This window comes from Aythya fuligula, chromosome 2 (assembly GCF_009819795.1).
Source record: "Aythya fuligula isolate bAytFul2 chromosome 2, bAytFul2.pri, whole genome shotgun sequence".
Taxonomy (NCBI): Eukaryota; Metazoa; Chordata; class Aves; order Anseriformes; family Anatidae; genus Aythya; species Aythya fuligula.
The window spans coordinates 9,437,920-9,445,081 of NC_045560.1; positions in this window are offsets into that span (position 1 = coordinate 9,437,920).

Below are 7,162 nucleotides of genomic sequence, written 5' to 3' on the forward strand. Positions count from 1 at the left end.
TAATTGTGATTCTGATGCTGTCCAGCTTTGTTCTTCTTTGGTTTGGTGCAACTAACCCTCCAGTAGTATTGATAGAGCAGTACAAGGCTAGACAGCCTTGTGGAAAATAACCTAGTAAAAATAAAAAATGTAATCAGAAATTCTCTGAGCCAGTTTGTTATGTGTTCACAGAACACAACGAGCGATATAACTGAGCAGAGGGAGCTACTCCAGACACCACTGTTATAGAGAAAAATGGTTGTGAACTACACGGTACACTCAAACCAATCACAAATATGTTCTTCTAGCTGGCCCAAGCCATTTTAAGTATTGAGAGTAATAGAAAATATGAGAAGCTATATTGTCCTTTTACTTTGCACATGCCCAGTGCTTATAAAGAATTAATGAGCCAAGAAATAACTAGAGACCATAATTTTCAAGTAGTTCTTCCTGTCCTATGTTGTGGAATTAGAAATACTTAAACTTGTCCTGCTGACATTGCACATACTTCACTTTATGAAGAATTTATGTAAAGGTTCACTCATGCAATAAATTTTAAAATGTACATTTTAAAATCATGAACTGTATTTATACATTATATTGTACTTACACTTATGGATAATGTGTGTCTGAGTATTTATATATGTGTGTGCACACTTATTTTTAAAGTTCTCTGAAATACATGGTTATCCTGCAATAAAAAAAGAGCTGCTGTGCAAGACAGCATTGCATAGTGTATATGTAGTGTATATATGTATAGTATAATTCTTTACAAGAGTCACAATACACTGACTGGTAGCAGAGTTAATTAGAATTAAAATACTGTGGTTTTTTGTGTTTTGTTTTTTTTTGACATAATCACTGTCTATAGACTTTACTGAGAATGATGCATTTGCCCTTGCAAAGAAGCAGCAGCTTATAGTATTCTTTCACATGAGTTTGTGCGAATATGCATACAAAAGAAAGAAAAATGGAGTTTAATTACTGTTGGAATGTCTCTTCAGGTTATTATTTTACTATGCAATTCATAGCCTGTGCCCCAAATAAACTCATTCTTTTAATATGTAGGAAATATTCTAATGACTGCTTGAATTAATTATAAAAGCTGGTAAGTTTAAATAATATAAACTGAAAAAAATATATATTTGTTCATGCAGGAATCTGAAATATACATATAGGAAAGTATTTTCTTAGTAATTTTCCTCTGTTACGTGCATCACTGCATTCACAAAATCACACACCCCAAATTATTGTCTTTACTGAAGACAAACTCTGGAAAAAATGAAATGGGAGCTTTGTCTATATAGAAATATAGTAAGAGCTTCACAGTGTGACCTGCAGTTTTTACTAAAATAAATTAATGGATGGTGTGCAAAAGCCAAGATTAAACAGAGTAGTAACAAAACATTAGTAAGCACTTTTAATGTAATTAATTTTTGATGTATTACGATTTTTAGCGTGTAATTATTTTTGAAGGAACTGCAGCACAGTACTGGATCACATGCTTATGCAACCTAGCTACTAAAGAATAAAATGTGACAATATTTTTAAATTCTATTGCTGAATAATACTGCATTGTACATCACAGATAATAATGGCAAGATTTCTCTCATATGATAATCACTCACGGTGATTACCTAATAAAAGGCCAATTCTTGGTACTATAAGACCTTATGGTCAGCCTAGCATCTAAGGAGGCGTTGGGATGTGCTATATAAAGCGCCCAGGCTTGCAGTGACCTTGAATCTGTTTCCTTATTGCTGAAGCCTGGGATCGTTCCATGGCTACATTCCCAGTCTGCATCAAGAGACTGGTGGTAACATCAATCTTAAACACTGGTCTTTAAAACAATTTTTGATATTGGCCTCGAATAGGTCTAATAATTTTGCTTAATCACCTCTGTTTCTACACAAAAACTGGAATCCAGGCTGACTTCTCGTTTTTCATTCTTGTGACATCCAGCCATAGGCTTTCTGTCTGCCATCCAATATCTTGAATCACAATTAGATAAAATATGTCAGATGCCCCGTGACACCCAATCATCTTTATTGTAGAGAAGTTCACTTTCAGCTTAGAGTAGAATAATTTCCAGTTGACTCAGGTCAGTACTTCCAAAGAAAAATGAGAACACTCATTTGCATGTTTAAATATGCAAAGTCAATACATTCAATCTGCATTATTTGCCTCCTAATGAGAATGACCTTTTCTGCTGAGCAGGAACAGCATCTGAACATGAGCATGTGGACGTTGTGTTAGAATAAGGAATTCCGAATCTCTATTGAAATAGGTCAACTGCTTGCTTCTCTGAACACAAAATAATCACCATCATACTGAACCCTAAATCCAAGGGCTTCTTCATCCTGAGGGAAATCTAGATTAGGTTCAGCATCTGAGTTTTGCTGCTTGGATGTATCTCATAACACTCCTTGCCTATTCACCGTTCTTTACAAAGAACATCTAAACAGTTCTCCTGTCATCAGTGTGGGGCAGGTTAACACCATAGCATGTTTATAATTATTTTACATAGCAAAAGATCAACAGTAAAGGATTAAGTGAGTGGCTTAAGGCTACAAAGAAGCAAATATTATGTCAAGCTTGAAACTCAGTTTCACTTTGTCTTTGGTCCTGTGTTCAAACACGTAAGATCAAGTTTCTTGCAATCCTTTAATTGAAATGGAAAGAAGCCATGCCCAACTTACAAAACAGCATTAGGATCACATAACCTGTGTTGTTCTACTTCTGTGAATGCCAAAGAAGGGAATGAGTCCTGCATGTAGGCATCTCTTCTGTAGACAAATAATAGCAGCGTTATGGCCATTTTATTACTAAACATTTAGTTATCCTTTGTACTGGGGAGGGAAGTCAAATTGCCAGTGCGCTTACCATGCTTGCCTTCCTCTAAAGCTTACTCTTTTCACCTGCAGACCTCAAAAATCAGCAGAAATATTACACCGCGTAGGTAATAGGTCTGCGAACTGGAACCACTCACATGCATGACTCAGGATTAATGAAAGAGCTGGGAATTCAAACAAACATCTTGACATGGCTCATAAGCGAGGGCATAGTTATATATTCTTGCTGTTGTTTCTTTTTCATTATGGTGCCACAGGAGCCTCCCACCATGGATCAGGGTTCCATATTAGGAGGATTTATTTAAACACCTAATGAACACCTGTAGTTATGAATTTACAACTGAGAAAAAAAAATAAAACCCTTCAGATTATAATCATAATATTCAAGTGAAACTAACACATGCCTTCTTTTAAGTATATATTTTCCCATGATTATATACAGGAATGGAATGCAGTAATTTTAATGCTACCACTCTGAAAGTGAATCCAGACAAATCTGGATTGTCCTAAAAATAGATACCATAGGCACCAGTGAGGAGAAAATTCATACTGAGAAAAAGAAGATTCAAGCTGTACAGAACCAGCCAGTTCCCCAGATATACACTTACATATCCAGTTTTGTAGAGCTTTGGTCTTGATATTACTTTATTTGCGAGTGTGCTTTTTTTGCAAAATTATTCTGGAGAACAAGAGTCACAAACCCTCTTATGGCAAACACTGTAATTGCACCAAATGTTTTTTGTAATTGTTCTTCTTTTCATCAACTGTGTTTCAAATCTGTTTTGTTTTCTGTATTGGGCACAGGTGCTAATACAGATGAGGGCAACAGAAGGACCAGCTATACTCATGAGAGTAACAAATTCTCATTTCAAGCAATATGGGAAATAACTGTCCCACCAGCAGGATACCCTGATGCAATACGTTTTGGTAATCTGCTAATGGTGCAATTTCGAAACTGATCTAGACGAGCTGTAGCCTGTACTGCCATGTGAACGAGCAGTTCTCTTTCCTTTCCTATTGCTGTCTGTTTCTTTTTGCAGACAAATCAAATAACTAATACTGAAAAAGGAAAAGCTTGCTGATTACATTTGGATCAAACCTTGGATTTAGTGGAGTATGCCACAAGTCCCAGTTTCAGCAAGATAAGGATCAGGAAATGCATTGCCAAGTGAGTGGCAGATTGATGTCATCCTGAAGTAGCTGCAAAACTGTGACCTTGAAAGACAGTGATTGCCTGAAAGGGACATTAGCAGATGTAGAAGTAGATTGGGGTGGTTTCCAGTGTCAGATATGTGCCAGACAGAAACGTGGTTATTTCAGTTTGTATGTGCACTGTTCATCTCACCCTATAGCAGAAGTCTAGAATGGGTTAATGACTTTTCCTCTAAAAGTGCCTATTTTTCCCATATGACAATAAACAGAGAGGAAACCTTCATCCTGTCTGTCAGAGCTAAATTGGTGTTGCTATTTTAAAGTACTTTGAGAGAATGGTCAGGGAGGAGATGACATTGTGAGGTCGGAATGTGCTGATGGTAGCGGATACCATCAACATCTTGGATCAAAGATAGCGGGGATACAGATTAAAACTGCTGACAATTATAAAATAATCCATGAGGGCAGACGTATTATTTTTAATCCACAAAAATTCATTAATCTAGCTCTCAGCATAGTCACAATTGCATCAAGAAATCAAAGGTCATTACCAAAAAATGATAGGGGGACAAACTGGCTGTCAGAAATGGTGAATGAAGGCACTGCTTCTGAAAGAATGAAATGAGGCACAGTTTATGAAATAGCCCTTTCACAGAGCTCTTTGGAGTATGGAATTGACCAGGCAGCTATCCCTGTAGAAAAGGAAAAACAAACAAACAAGAACAAGAAAATCTGACTGCTGAAGCCTGTGTTTCCTTCTATGAACAAGGAACCAGGACTTGTATTTTTGAAGATTAAAAAAAAAAAAAAAAAAAAAAAAGAGCCTAATACATATGTTAGCCCTTTTCCTAATAGAAATTGATCTACAAGATGACATGTATTAATTATCTGGATATATCAAGAGGAATCTCAGCCCTTCCAGGCAGTGATCTCAGAGATTTAAGATAGTGGGTATAACATCACAAAGGATGAGATAGCTTTCTTTTAAGCCAATTTTACACACGAGAAAACTAAGATGGGATTCACCTCACTCAACATCAAATATCTGCAAGATTTCTTCAGCTGGACTGGTCTCTCCAGACCCTCTTTATAGACATATAGACTATACAGTGATTAATACCATTCTAAAATAGATCATTACATCTAGGAGCTCCTTCTTCTTCCCTTTGAGTCAAGAGGGATGACAGGTTAATTTGCTTAGCTGTAAATGTTCACAGATAACTAACATTAGCTGGGAAGATTCTCTTATTAAGGCAAGCAGAGATGATATAATCTTAGGGAAAAGCCTGAGGGGTTCAGATACATTGATTTCCTATTACATTTTAACTTATAGCTTTGGTGAACCCTCTGCTTTCTATTTTAACTGCAATAGATGCAAAGCTCATCTTTTGTTTCAGAGCAGACAGAAAACAGCCTTTAACTAGCAATGTAGTATCCATTACTACACTGTGGTTGGGCAAGTAAAGCTCCTGAACAAGAACTGTGTATTAAATTAATGCTATGTTATAAATAATAACATAATAAATAATAGGAACTGGGATTAAGATGTGAAATAGCAACTAATATGTATAGATTGATATTGTTACAGCCTAAGCTACCAGATCCAAAGTTTGCTGGCATCTTGGATAAACTTCCAAGTGTTTCATTGTACCTTGACTCCAATACATATTATATTTTGTGTGCTTAAAAAAGCCTCAGGAATAACAGAGTAAGAGTTTGCTAATAGCTAAGAACAACCACTGAGCTAGAAAAAGCTGCTGGAAATTAATTGTCCCTGAAAACAATTAATTTATATGTTAAAAAGACAGTGTAAGCAGTAGGATGAACAGTAACACTGCACATTATTATTGGTGCAATTGCTCCTGTGAGTAAACTGATACTTATTCTTGCCAGTATTTTCAATTTTTATAGAAACAAATAGGTAAAGGGTGGTTTTTAACGAAGTAATGGTAACTGTCAATTTTAGGGGATTTCTTTGTTGCATTCATGCATTCATAAGTATATATTCCTGAGTATCATTCCTACTTCCAAGCATTATTTTTTAAAGTTGCCTCAGTAGAATTAAAGAAACGATCCAAATAAAACATGGAGTGATCTTCAGAGAAGAGAATTACAACTGATATGTTGAAGCTAAGCAATTAACAACAACAAAAAAAAAATGTCCCTTGTTTTATATTTACCTCTTTTCTGATGAAAATTGCCTTATGACAGTGTCACAGAATCATAGAATGGCTCAGGTTGGAAGGGACCTTAAAGATCATCTAGTTCCAACCCCCCTGCCATGCACAGGGATGCCACCTACTAGATGAGGTTGCTCAGGGCCTCATCCAACTTGGTCTTGAACACCTGCAGGGATGGGGCACCCACAGCTTCTCTGGGAAACCTGTGCCAGGGCCTCACCACCTGTCAAGTGAAGAATTTCCTCCTAACCTCTAACCTAAATCTTCCTTCTCCTAGTTAAAAACCATTTCCCCTTTTCCTGTCATTGTCTGACAGACCCCTGAGGGACACCACTTGTCACCAGCCTCCACCAGCCTCCACAGAGCCACTGACCATATAATATAAGTGTTCTTATAAGAACAAGGTCAACTTGTAAGGTCAACTTTCAGCATAGAATTAAGTCTTCCATGGAGACTTAGGTTCCTTGGCACAGAAACATTGATTATATAAATTTCATATAGGAAATGCAAAGTTCCATAATGTGGGAGTTTGATCAATGATGTTATCCTGGTTTATAATTGTGTATTTTTGAACTGTGATGTGCACAAAGCACTAATTTAAAAGTCCATTTTAGCTGCAACCTACGTCTTCCTTTTAATAACAAGAAAGTCATTTGATTACATTCCTTCAGTTATCCCTGTGTCATGTATTGGATAATCTCCTTATAGTTTAAAACTAAAAATGTTAATGGATTGGGGAAATGGGTTTCTGCTTTCACCCATCATATCTGTCTTTTTTATGCTTGTCTTTTGGATCATTTATCTAAATAATAACCGTCAGTACCCACTCCTTCCTTCCAATGAACTAAGACATGTTAATGCTTAAACTCAGTGAATACATCCCTAATCTGGATATACCTTCAGAGATTACCACTTTCATCTCATTATCTTTTTTCTTGTGGTGGGGGTGTGTAGATACCAACTGGCAGGGCCATTGCTTCCTAATTTCTTTCAATTAAA